At 49.3% G+C, this 13,941-nt stretch overlaps 1 protein-coding gene across 6 annotated transcripts in view; it reads left to right on the top strand.

Annotated features, from left to right (window-relative positions):
- The window catches only part of LOC132396894 (lysine-specific demethylase 6B-like), a 245,230-nt gene that overhangs the window by 179,784 nt on the left and 51,505 nt on the right, over window positions 1-13,941 (top strand). For 5 of the 6 annotated variants that reach the window (XM_059974949.1, XM_059974952.1, XM_059974951.1 and 2 more), the window contains one exon: window positions 11,416-11,694. The gene's annotated coding sequence lies outside the window, so the exon portion shown is untranslated. Of the gene's footprint in view, window positions 1-10,666; window positions 10,808-11,415; window positions 11,695-13,941 lie in introns of those variants that run through there. The other variant, XM_059974953.1, reaches the window with a different exon arrangement.

The raw sequence follows: 13,941 nt of genomic DNA, 5'->3' as shown, positions 1-13,941 counted from the left end.
ACCATATACAACCCTGAGATGCATTTTCTTGTGGGCATACTCAACAAACCTGTAAGAATAATAACTATAGCAGAATCAATAAAAGATCACGCCAACTTTGGCAGTCAGCCAGAGTGAAAACGACAATAAACCGTGCAATTACACAAAAGAAAGATGTACTAATAATAAATAAGCAATAAATGTGGAGAACATTTGACAAAGCGTCCTTGAAAGTGAGTCCGTAGGTTGTGGGAATATTTCAGTGATGGGGCAAGTGAAGTTGAGTGAATTTATCCCCTTTGTTCAAGAACCTGATGGTTGAGAGGTTAAAAAAAGAAGCATCATGGTTATTCTTGGCAAACTTTTCTACAGAAGTGGTTTGCCATTGCCATTCATCTGGGCAGTGTCTTTACAAGACGGGTGACCCCAGCCATTATTAATACTCTCCAGAGATTGTCTGCCTGGCGTCAGTGGTCGCATAACCAGGACTTGTGATGTGCACCACCTGTTTCCGTGACTTCATGTGAGCCTGATCCGGGAGCTAAGCAGATGCTACACCTTGCCCAAGGGTGATCTTCAGGCTAGCAGAATGGAAGGAACACCTTGCATCTCCTTCGGGTGAGACGTACCTCCAGCCGCCAAGGTGTAGGCGAGAAGGATAAGTTTGGGATCATGCTTGACGCTGACATTGAGGGCTGAGTGACCTATTCCTGTGCTGAGCTCTGTTCTGTGTCGCGCAGATTTTATTGGGATGCAGTCTGGCAGTACACCCAGTTATGGGGAGGGGTACTTATGGCTGACGAGAGTGAGTGCCTTAGTGCCAGTGCACAGCCCAGTACGGGATTTCCCAGCCACTAACTAACAAGGTTGCAGAATGGGCAAGTGCTTGGGAAGTGAAGGTCAGCCACTGGAAAAACTGGGAAGGAGGTGAATGGGGAAGTCTCGGAATTCTAAGGGTTGTTGCATGTTGGCAGGTCTGTAAGATCACAAGCCAGGCAATGGGGTTTAATTCTAGAACAGGGATTCTCAGCCTGGGGGCTACTTGCTTAATGGTATTTGTCCATGGCATAGGAATGGTTGGAAACCCCTGGTCTAAAAGATTCGGTTTGGAATTACGGTCACCATAGACTGGCAGGACCACTGTGTACAGGTCCAGTCACCGTGCACTGGGACAACAGTATCGCCTGATCCATGTCCCCATGGGGAACAGTGCAAATCAGAAATCTGCATCGTGAGCCGAGGTGCGGCTTGCGAGCAGCCTGCACATCCAGAACCAGGACCGGGAATACCATCGGGTGAGGAAACTGAGAATAAAACTCGCGAGCAGGCTGACATAGAAATTATTCTGGCCTTGGAGGAGAGGGGGGAGGCCTTGCTGTACATCACTGTTATCAAGCAATTCTTGTCATCCGTGTCTCTTCCCTCCTGATGACCTACGAGGGATGTTTGATGTCTTCGGTCCTTGATGGAGATCAGAAGGATATCTGATTGAAACTTCATCGTCAACATTATGCACCGTGTCGTGTGATGTAGGCAATCGTGGTCTCTCCACCACCACGATTGTTGGCAAATTTTTATACAGAAGAGGTTTGCCATTGCTACCTTCTGGCAGTGTCTTTACAAGACGGGTGACCCCAGCCGTTACCAACACTCTTAAGAGATTGTCTGCCTGGCGTCAGTGGTCACATCAGCAGGACTTGTGATCTGCACCGGCTGCTCATACGACCGTCCACCACTTGCCCCCATGGCTTCACGTGACCCTGATTCGTAGGTGTGGGGGGACTAAGCAGGAGCTACACCTCTCCCAAGGCTGGCGGACCTGGTGACCTGCACCTTCCACCTCGTATGGTAGAGACGTATCTGCACCCCAGCACCTGCACTGAAAGCAAGGACTGGACAGAGTGGACTTGGGAGGGCGTGCACCACTTATACTCACCTGAGCTGCCCCCTGGCGATGGACTCGCTTCCGGACACTCTACTGTTCATGTTATTTGTTGACACATTTATCGTTGGTGCAATTTGTACTTCTTTCACATATTGAGTTGTTTGATGGTGTTGGGCTTTTTAATAATGGGGTTTATTGGGTTTCTTTGTTTTGTGGCTGCCTGCAAGAAGACGGATCTCAGGGTTGTGTACAGTGTACATACTCTGATGATAAACGTACTTGATGTTCCATCAGGGGAGCCTGGCATCCCAGCCTCAAAATAAAGGAACCCCCTTTGGATCAGAGATGAGGAGGCATTTTTTCAGCCAGAGAATGGTGATTCTGTGCAGGCCGGGCCATTGGGTGACTCTGAGGCAGAGACTGATAGTGCTGTGATTTAACAGTTCGTGGAGAATGGGCTTGAGAAATCAATGACGGAGCAGACCCAGTGGGCAGAGTAGCCTAATTCTTCACCTTTAAGCCCCATGGCAGGACATAATCCAAGAGAGATAGGACCTGACACAGTTGTAGGGAGAGGTTGGCCAGGCCAACACTCTTGGAGTGTAGGAGAATGAGAGAGAATTTCATAGAGTAGAATGACATCCCTTTCGAAGTGAGGTGAGGAGAAGTTTCTTCACCCAGAGGCTGCTGAATTTGTGGGACTCACTGTCACACCACAGAGGACTGTGGAGGCCAAGCCATTGGGTAGTATGTAAGTCAGAGATTGGTAGATTATTTATAGATGGGCAGGGGTAGTTAAGGGTTGTGGGGAGAAGGTAGAAAATTGGGTTGAAAAATAATCAGTTCTGACTGAATGGTGGGGCAGACTTGATGGGCCAAATGGCCTAATTCTGCTCTTCTATCTCGTGTCCTGATCCAGGGCCGAGAGCATTAATAAGTGTAGAGGAGGTTTCAGGTTCAAGTTTATTGTCATCGACTGTACATAAAGTATATGTAGCCAAACGAAACAGCATTCCTCTGGACCACACTGCACCCGCAATACATATATCACACACAGCACAGAAAACAAAATATGCACAGCCGGGTAAGCGGCTCGCTGTCCTAGTGAGGAGACCTCGGCGCTGACTGGCTGTTCATTAGTCTCACAGCCTGTGGGAAGGAGCTGTTACCCTGTCTGGCAGTCCTAGTGCTGATGCTCCTGTACCCCCTTCCTGACAGTAGTTGGTCAAAGAGATTGTCTGTTGGGTGGTCCTCAAAGATGCTTTGAGCCCTTCATATAAAACGCTCCCAGAAAGTGTCACAAGTAGCGGGTAGGGAGATCGCGATGATTCTCCTGGTGGTTTTTAGGGTCTCGTGGCCCAGCGGGGTTATCTTCACCGAGAGGTGCAGCACATAGTTCAAACAGTGCAACAGGTCTCGGCACTGAACTGCGCCCTTCTCCGAGGATCGTCACTTTGTGGTGGTGGAGAGGGTTGTGTGGTCCTGAGATCCCAAGAGCGATGCCGTCTGGAATTTAGCTCCTGGTGGGGTCGCCCGTAGTGGTAAGGTCAAGGGGGAGTCTCCAGACAAAGAGATACCCAACCAAAACCTCAGTGGTGGAGCTGGTGGGAGATGATGACACAACCACAGGGCAACAGCAGTGAAGGGTTCCCAGTGCCCCTTGCATTCCTTTCCACTGACCCTGATCTGTCAAGGTGGCCGCCCCGGTGTTAAACAAGTCAAACATGACCGTCCTCCATTAAGGACGTATCCCCTTAGGAGAGTATCGTACTTGACTGGAATGGTCACCCCACTACTGCGCTTGCAGTGTGGGTCTGGATTCTTGTCCCAAGGCCTCTGAACTTGTTGGACTGAGGCTACTGCAAGGAGGGGAAGGGGTTCTGAAGGGGCTCCCCAGGTCTGTCAGATTTGCCAGACCCAACTTTAGGACTGAGACTGCTCATCCTGGGAGAATGTCATGTTCCGGTTAGATAAACATTGGATGATGTCATCTCCAAGGTCATGATGGCTGGGCCATGACCAGGAGGGTTTTCGGAGAGAGAGAGAGGCAGACCTCGGGGTACAAGCACATGGCTTCCTGAAAGTAACATCACAGGTAGTCAGGGTTGTGAAGAAGGCATTTGGCAGGCAGGCCTTCACCAGTCAGGGCACTGAGTACAGGAATCGGGAGGTCGTGGCATGGTTGTACAAGACATTAGTGAGGCCACATTTGGAATTTCATGTATTGTATTCAGTTTTGGTCACCCTGCTGTAGGAAAGGTGCCAGTAAGCTGCAGAGATTTGTGAGGATATTGCCAGGAAGCAAGGGCCAGGGCTATAGGGAGAGGGTGAGCAGAATAAGATTTTATTCCTTGGAGCTCAGGAGATGGAGGGGTGACCTTAGGTGTATAAAATCACGAGGGGCTCAACAGGGTGAATGCACCCAGTCTTTTCCACAGGACCGGAGAATCGAGAGGTGGAGGGCATCGGTTTAAGGTGAGAGGGGTGAGAGTTAAAAGGGACCTAGGGCTATCTTCTTCGCACAGAGAATAATAGGTAGATGGAACGAGCTGCCAGAGGGAGTGTTTAGGGCAGGTACAATAATAACATTTAAAAGGCACTTGGACAGGTACATGGATGGGAAAGATTGAGAAAGGACTGGGCCAAACGTGGGCAGCTGGGACCAGCTTAGATGAGAATCTTGGTCAACATGGACTAGTTGGGCCAAAGGGCCTGCTTCTGTGCTGTCTATGATGCCAGTGACCTGATAGGAAGCAGGAATGGGCCATTCAGCCCCTCTGCTTCCACTTTACTGGCTCAGTAAGACCTGTGAGCGATCAAAGTTGACCCAGTTCCCTTAATACCTGAAAATTCATCCACGTGAGGCTACTCAGTGAGTTCAGCTCCAGAGGGGAGAGGGTTCTGAAGGTTCACTGCTCCTTGGCTGAAGAATCTCTGTCAAGTTGGCTGGACCGTGACTCCTTGTCTCGGACAGTCCAGCCTGAGAGAAAGCCATGCCCACACACCCTATCGGCCCTGTAGGAACTTTCATGGAGCCATATAGCTTGGAAACGGGCCCTTTGGCCCATCTGACTGCTGCCAACCAAGATTCCTAACTAAGCTAGTCCTGTTTACTGTGTCCCTAAAACTATTCCCATCCAAGCATCTTTTAAATGTTGCTAACGTACCTCTCTCAGCCACTTTCTCTGGCAGCCCATTTCACATACAGCCACACTCTGGGTGAGAAAGTTGCCCCTCAGATTCCTGTTAAACCTCTCTCCTCTCATCTGAAGTTGATGCCTCCAGTTCTCGGTTCCCCAACCTTGGAGGAAAAGACTGTGCCCAATGCCCCTTGTGACTTTATACACCTCTGTAAAATCACTCCTCGTTCTCATACACTCCAATGAGGAATATATCAACCTCGCTCCATAATTCAGTCCCTTGAGTCACGGCAACATCCTTTTAAATTCCCTGTGCTCTCTTCCCAGCTTATTGGCATCTTTCCTAGAACATGATGACCACAACAGAACACAGTACCCAGCAGTATCTTGTGCAATTTTTGTTTTCAAATGTGGCAAATGTATGGCAGATGCAGTTTAATGTGGATAAATGTGAGGTTATCCACTTTGGTGGCAAGAACAGGAAGGCAGATTACTATCTAAATGTTGTCAAGTTAGGAAAAGGGAAGTACAACGAGATCTAGGTGTTCTTGTACATCAGTCAATGAAAGCAAGCATGCAGGTACAGCAGGCAGTGAAGAAAGCTAATGGCATGCTGGCTTTTATAACAAGAGGAATTGAGTATAGGAGCAATGAGGTCCTTTTGCAGTTGTACAGGGCCCTGATGAGACCACACCTGGAGTATTGTGTGCAGTTTTGTCTCCAAATTTAAGGAAGGACATTCTTGCTATTGAGGGAGTGCAGCGTAGGTTAATTCCCAGAATGGCGGGACTGTCATATGTTGAAAGATTGGAGCGACTGGGCTTGTATACACTGGAATTTAGAAGGATGAGAGGGGATTTGATTGAAACATATAAGATTATTAAGGGATTGGACACGCTGGAGGCAGGAAGCATGTTCCCGCTAATGGGTGAGTCCAGAACTAGAGGCCACAATTTAAGAATAAGGGGTAGGCCATTTAGAACAGAGATGCGGAAAAACTTTTTCACCCAGAGAGTGGTGGATATGTGGAATGCTCTGCCCCAGAAGGCAATGGAGGCCAAGTCTCTAGATGCATTCAAGAGAGAGTTAGATAGAGCTCTTATAGATAGCGAGGTCAAGGGATATGGGGAGAGGGCAGGAACAGGGTACAGTTTGTGTATGATCAGCCATGATCACAGCGAATGGCAGTGCTGGCTAGGAGGGCTGAATGGCCTACTCCTACACCTACTGTCTGTTGTCAATTCCAATACATTATCTCGCTCTCCCCTAAACGGAGCCACAAGTGGGAGCCGAAAATCTTGTCGCATAGTCCAGTTGATCCATGGGCCTGTAAGAGCCAAGTGCCCATGAGGAGAGCTGCTATAAAGTCGTGGACAGGCACAGCAAAGAGAAAGCCCACCTATTCTATGATTAACCCACCCCTAGAGGGCAGGCGGTGTGAGATTTATGTTATTTAAACACGTCCCCTTTCCTATTAGACTGTGAGGACAGCTGGTTTTCTTTATCAAGGGGGACATGGGATTCACTGGTGTGTAACTGTCTATCTCCAGTTGCCCCTTTGCCCAGCTGGTTAGTTGCCACATTGAACGCTTGTCTGCCTTGAGGTGTGGGGTGTCGCGGTAGCGTAGCGGTTAGCACAATGCTATTACAGCTTTGGGTGTTGAAGTTCAGAGTTCAATCGTGACGTCCTCTGTAAGGAGTCTGTATGACCCCCCCCCCCCCCCCATGAAATGCGTGTGTTTCCTCCCACATTCCAAAGACGCACCGACCGGTTGGTAGGTCAACTGGTCATTGTAAATTGTGGTGTGATCAGAACAGGGGGTTGCTGGGGTGGTGGGGCTCAAAGGGCCAGACAGGCTAATTCTACGCTGTACCTCTAGAGAAGATCACAATAATTAGGGAGGGAGTTGCCAGGGTTTTGTCCCAGTGATAGTGAAGGGAAAATGACAAGTTAGAAGCAAAGAGAAAATCTGCAGATGCTGGAAATCCAAGCAGTGCACACAACACACAGCAGGTCAGGCAGCATCTACGGAGAAGAGTTTCGGGCTGAGACCCTTCAGCAGGACACAAGTCAGTTTGGTTTGTGGTGTGAGAGGGGGGGGGGGCAACTTCCAGGTTTGGTGTTCCCTGTTCTTTTGCTGTCCTTGTCCATCCTGCTGGTAGAGGTGGGTAGTGGTTCAGGCAGGGTGTTGGCAGATCACGGCAGGGCCTGAATGTGTCCCGGACAAACAAGCAGGCACAACTCACTCGCCACAATCTCCCTTCTGGAAAGTGCTAAAGGGCCATTAAAAAACAAAAAGTGAAAAAAAATCACACCATCTTAATTGCTTCTTTTCACAGGCAGTTTATCTGATCGAACTTCCTGGTTCCCCCACCCCCACCCCCACACCTCCCTCCATTACCCCATCACTACACTGCACTGTAAACACTTTTGATAATGCTGTTTACATTGTAAACACAGGCTGGTATTTATGTATTTATGCACATTTTATTTCATATCCATACTTTAATCTTTAACGTATTTACATATACAGTACCATGCATAGACGCATATACATAGCTAGGATGCCTAAGACGTTTGCACAGTACAATGATAATTTTATGTATAGCACTCGTAACGCGACCACAAACTAAAAACAAATTTCATGACATATGTGAGTGATGATAAACCTGATTCTGATGTGGGTCTGTCTTGTGGACAGAGAGTGGAAAAAGGGGAACGGAGAGGGGAATCATGGTTGGGAAAGGGGGGAGAGGGGAGGGAGCGGGAAGCACCAGAGAGACATTCTGTAATGATCAATAAATGAGTTGTTTGGAATTAAGTAACCTTGCTTGGTGTGTCAGGGCTGGGTGTGTCTGCACCCATGTCAACCCTCCCTGCCCCTTTCACTCCTCTGCCACCTGACCCACACCCCCCCGCAGCACTCCACCCTCACCATTCCCAACATCCTTTGCTCCCACCAGATTTACAGACTCATTCTCCATTCCATGTTGACAAATTCAGTACCGGGCAAATGTCTTGGGCACCTTAGCAACATATATGTGCCGAAAACTTTTGCACTGGACTGTAATTATTTATAATTGTTGACTTTTTTTTCATTGCATGACAAGCCAACACATCACAGTTAGTCCTAATACATGTAAGTATATATGGGGGATAAAGTTGACCCTTAGCCTCAGTCCCTCCAAGAGGACCACAACCTTGTCGTAGGGTTTGGAGGCTTGCGTGCCTCAGTGACCCGGAGAGCGATGTTGGCTGGAGTCAGGGCCTTGTGCTTGTAGGGTCACCCATTCCAAACAGGTCAAAGGGTAGAGGTCAGACTAAGAGTGGTCCACTGGTCCTCCAGGTTGAGGGGGAGGCGGGTTCAGCTCAGGGGTAATGACTGACTGGTCAAAAAAACAATTGTTATGGAAACAGCAACAAAGAATCCTTCTGTGTGGCCAAGGACAGACAGGGATGGAGGATCTTCATTGCTGCCCTAATCACCAGCAGTGTGACAAGCAGTTAATAGTAATTAATTGCGTATCATAGTGGTTTGCACAACAGTTTACAGTGCAGGTGACCTGGGTTCAATTCCCACCGCATGTAGTGTTGAATCACTAGTAGACTTGGATGCGTTATACTTGGTCCCTCTGCCATTCCCTGAAATCAGACGGTGAACGCCTGTGGTGTAGTGTATGATTTGTTTCCTGCAGGTCTCTGGAAAAGAGTCCGAGCCCCTCTGTAGAGATTATGTTCTTCCTAAACAGAGTCAAATACAGCGGAGTTTTCATCTGGGGGCGGCATGGTAGCGTAACATTTCCCAGAGCCTGCAACCCAGGGGTTCTCTTCCCACCGCTGCCTGTAAGGAGTTTGTGCGTTTTCCCTGGTTTCATCTGAACGCTCTGTTTTCCTCCCACGGTCCAAAGACATACCGGTTGGTCAGTAGGTTAATCGGTCATTGTAAGTTGTCCTAGGATTAAATCCCGGGGATTGCTAGGCTGGATCTCAACAAAAGGTAAACAAATAGATCACCTTAATCCAGGTTGTGGGACACCCAGTGCTCTTGCACCCACCACGGACGGGGCTGGCATTCAGAGGGGCTGCTTACATTTTACCCCAGATCAAACATACGTTACTGCGGCATCCACCTACATTGTGGTTTTATAAATGTCCAGTTCGCCCACACTTGGAGTATTGCACTGTGCTCTGGCTGCCCCACTAGAGGATGGATGTGGCAGCTTCGGAGAGGGTGCCGAAGAGGTTTACTAGGATGCTGCCCAGATAAGCGGGCTTGTGCCATCCGAGAGGTTGGAGAAACTTGGACTGTCTTTTTCTCTGGAGCAGCGGAGGCTGGTTTATAAAATTGAGAGGTGTAGATAAGGTAGACGGAGTATTTTTCTCCCAGGGTCGAAATGCCTTATACCAGAAGGCATGCATTTAAGTTGCGGGGAATCATTGAAAGGAGGTGTGATGGGTAAGATTTTTTACACAGAGAGGAGTGGGGGCCAGGATTGGCGCAGGAGGCAAATATGATAGAGGCATTTAAAAGGGTCTTCGACAGGCACAAAAGTATGCAGAGAAGAGGGGGATGTGATCCAAGTGACTGCAAAAGGGTGTATTTTAACTAGGATTCATTAGCTTCTCCTCAGTCATCAGACTTTTGAACATAAGGGGACATTTAAAGACTCGTTTATCTTGTTATTTCATGCTTGTTATTTATTGCTATTTATTAACTGCATTTGCACTGTTTTACAGTTTACTGTTCCTGAATTTTTACAGTTACTGTTCTATAGATTTACTATGTATGCCTGCAGAAAAAGAATCTCGGGGTTGTATGTAGTGGCATGTATATGCTCTGATGATAAACCTGACTGAACTTTGTATGAGCGTGACTGTGTGTATATCGTACAGGCTTGTCATTTCTATTCAGACCGGCTACATCACAAAGCCGAAATCACAGAGGTGTTCAAACGGCTCTAAGACGGGTATACATATGGATGTGCAGAGAATGGAGGGATTTGGACATTGTTTAGGGAGATGAGATGAGGTGTCTTTTAACTGAATAGTTCGACGTAACATCGTGAGCCGATCGTGTCCCTGTGTCTGCGAGTTTTCTGTCATGAAGGTGCTACCTTGTGGGATCCCCCTCCCGCAGTGACTGAGCGTCACTGACGTCGGGAGGGGTGAGGGGATCAGGCTGGTGAGAGGGGACTCAAAAGACCTGATGTCACGGAGACAGCACTCACCCTCTTCCTGATCGTCACTGGCGACCTTTGCTGACTGCTCAGTCGGGGTACAGGCCCGAATTGCTGTTTGCTCGTTTAATGACGACCGGCAACTCGAGCGGCATTTTTGACAACTTTCTGTCAGAGCCTCACGCAGAGGGGGGAGAGGGGAATGGGGTGGAGGGTAAAACTCGAGATGGGACGAGTGGCAGTGAGACTCAGGAGAGGGCCAACTGCACTTTAACTGAGCGAGCAGGGAATCCCGGCTATGACGTGAGTGGGCGGTCTTTCTGACGTCACCCGTGTGTGTGGGGGGAAGGGGCCGACCCAGGAGGGTTTTTTTTTCTTAAAAACACATCTTTATTTCTTTGTCAACGGCACTCCGGCAACAACAAGAGAGTGTCTCATCCGCCCTCCGATGATTCATTGGGAGAGGGGAGAGGGGAGAGGGGAAAAGGATCGTGGGCAGGCAGGCAGTCAGAACAGTCACTGTGAAGTGTCTCGGAACAAGTTGCGGACTCTCTCTGCCTGAGACCGACCGTGGATTTAAAACCCATTTCTTGTGTGTGTTTGAACTCAGTTAGAGAACAGTGAGGTAAGTGTGTGATTTCAGCTTTGTGATGTCAGTTTGAATGGAAACGACAAACCCGCATTATATACGGAGACACACAGGGACAGACATACACAAACTCAGAACCATACGGAGACTGACACACATGGACACATACGGGCATAGAAATATTCAGACATACACTCTCTTCCCCTGTGTGACTTCCCTCGATTTTTCTTTCTCCCCTCCCGGGGAGGGGGAGTTGTTCCTCCGTCTCTCGTTTGCTCTTTATCTGTCCCCTCTTCCCTGCCCTTGCCCCATCCCCTCCCCTCTATTCCCCTTCTCTCCCCAGTGTATTGAAATGAGTGTACAAAAGGGTGATAATGCCTTTTGTTTCAGTAGTTCACTGTGTCAGTTTCACACTGATCACATGTGGCCAAATATATTACAATGTAACCAATTCTTCCTTAAATGTAGCAATTAGTGTAACATTGTCTTCCCTTTCTACCACCGTGAAGAGAAATTTCAATATCCCCCAGTTTACAGTACCTTTCTATATACTTTGCGTTGTTTTTTACATCATAAATTGAATATCGTCTTCTCTTTCAGTGTAACAGTCTGGGTATATTTAAATGTCTTTTTTTATTGGTCAGACGTGTCGGTGTGTACGCTGGGAAAATGACCGGGAATCTTGAGAACATGCTCAGATAGAATTGTCCACACTTTCCTCTCGGACTTCAACTTCACGTGGATGAGACAAGGTGGGATTGTTGACTAGTGGACTCGTCTCGTCTCCCCTCCCCACTCGATTTCTTCCCCACTGGAAAGTAAAAGGCGGCTCTGGAACCACTGATTAAACACAGGGCGACTATGAAGAAACCAGCCCCTCACAGGGACAGATATGTCTGGAGCCAAGAGTTTTAATAGTCAGGGTAAGTGGCTTGTGTTTTATGCAGATAAATAAACCGAAAGATTTTCACAGAGGGGAGGAGGTGTGTAAATTAAATAACTGGCTTCTAAAAGTGGTAATGACTTTTAGGGGTGTCAGGTGGGGCCCACTGTTTAACTTTTCTAATGCTTATCCATCTTATTGGTATATTGAAAACTGCGTGATACGTCAGTGCGAATATCTACTTCTCCCTCTCCCACTCTCCCCTCCCTCTCTCCCACTCCCTCCCTCCCACTCCCTCCCTCTCACTTCATGCACTCAACCCTCCCCCACTCTATCTCACACTCTTTCACTCCCCTACCCACAGCAACCCTCACCCCCACCTCTCTGCTCAGCACGATCGCATACCCCCCCCCCCCACTGCGTGAAGGTGATCTTGTTCTGACGCTCACAGCTCCACCTTCCCCGTTTGTCCCTGTACTGTGGGCAACGTCAACCCTTTCCTATCCGAGGGAGGGAGGTGGCCTTGAGTAGGGATGTCCTATACCTGTGCCCTGCGTACACACCACTCTGGGTGATGGGGAGGAGAAACTCGCCTTTACTCTCAGTTTAAAAGCCTGGGTCTGTATTAGACTTGGGATGAAAGCAGTGCCGGAACATCTTCAATAGGTGAGAGTTATTGGACCTGGCGGGAAATGCAGCACAATCCCACCTTCCAGATCCCTCTGGTGGCCATTCAGCCCATTGTGTCCATTCTCACTCGCAGACCCATTCCCATGCTAGCTTCCCTGAAAGCTGCAGCTTCTGTGGAAAGTAAGTAGAGTTGACGTTTCAGGCCGAAGCACTGTGGCAAGGGTGGAGGGGGAAAAGGCATCTTCTCAACATATGGACCTCCTCACTGGTAGAGCTGCTGCCTTCTAGATCCAGATTCAATACCGGCCTCTGGCCCTGCCTCCCCTCCCCCCATTCTGGAAGGGCCTTGTCCATAACGTGAATGGCAAGACCTTTAACTTGTGCGGATGAAATGAGGAAGGGATGGGTGGTTTCCACGGTCAGGAAAGAACAATAGGCCTGGATTGGTTTTCTGCGTTGCCCGGGCTGACGGGGCTGCAGCTGCAGGGAGCGAGAGTCGGATCCAGGGAAGCGGGATTTAAATCCACGGCAGCTGACCCCGAGCAGAGAGAGAGTGGCCCAGTGTGGCAGGAAGGGGAGCGAGCGGGAGAGATCAATCCTCTGGCCGGAGGGGGCAGAGCTCGCTCTCACGCAGGAAGACCGGTTTCCTTTAAAGGGGAAAAATGTGCCTCACCGCAGGCTGGGCGTGGGAGGCGTTTCAGTAGGACGTGGTTTCGTCAGCCTGGCTTCCGGCTGTTGGAGGTTTCTGCCGGGGGAGGAGCCGTGGCCGAGGGGTGCAGTGTCTCTGTCCGTTCCTCCCTGCCGCCTCCGTGTTCCTTTTTATCTCCATTGCATGTCCCTGTGTCGCTCTCTGCCCCACACACTCTCCCCTCGTCCCAGCCGCTCTGTCACTGTATGTGAATGCCTGTCGCTCTCTCCGTCCCGGTGCTGCTTGGAGGGGAGGGGAGTGTTTTGGGAAGTGGGGTTGGGTCTGCACCATGTGACTTCTCTCCCCCCCCCCCCCCCCGCCGCTGCCGGCCCTTTAAATCCCCGGCCCTGGGGCGGGCCAGCTGGGGGTGGGGTTGGGGGAGGAAGGCTCAGTCCGTCACCGATCACACCAGCCGCAGTTGTGATTAACCCTGTGTGTGCCAAAGTACGTGGTGCAGACAGGGCTCCCCCTTTTTCAAAAAAAAAACTTTTGATAAATATTTTTCAAAGTGCGGTGAATTCAAGACTAGCTAGTTGCAGGATGATATTTGGTGCTTGGCTCTTAAATCTCCTTGATGGAGAAATCAGACATTCACTGGGCCAAAACTGGTGCGAACAGCCTTAGCAACACTGATGAAAATCCATACCCTTTTGAGGGCAAACTGAATATTTCCTTCCTGTTACACCGCTGGCGTTTAGGGCAACAACGGTTCTCTGGCGGGGTTCAGGGCTTCCTCACGGTTTTCACTCCTGTCAGTCATGCAAGTCCCGGGTGGAGACTCGGGAATACCGTCACACTCAGATGTAGAAGGATTTTTCCTTGTTGTTCCCGTAACAGTTTTGTTTGACCAGTCAGGGTTGTTGGCCCTGAGCTGAACCCCCCAACCTGGAGGACTGATGGACCGCTGACCTCTCCCCTTTGACCTGTTTGGCATGGGTGACCCGAAGCCCTGACTGCAGCCAACATCGC

Source organism: Hypanus sabinus, chromosome 7, assembly GCF_030144855.1.
Source record: "Hypanus sabinus isolate sHypSab1 chromosome 7, sHypSab1.hap1, whole genome shotgun sequence".
NCBI classification, from domain to species: Eukaryota; Metazoa; Chordata; class Chondrichthyes; order Myliobatiformes; family Dasyatidae; genus Hypanus; species Hypanus sabinus.
This window is presented reverse-complemented; position numbering and strand designations above follow the sequence as displayed.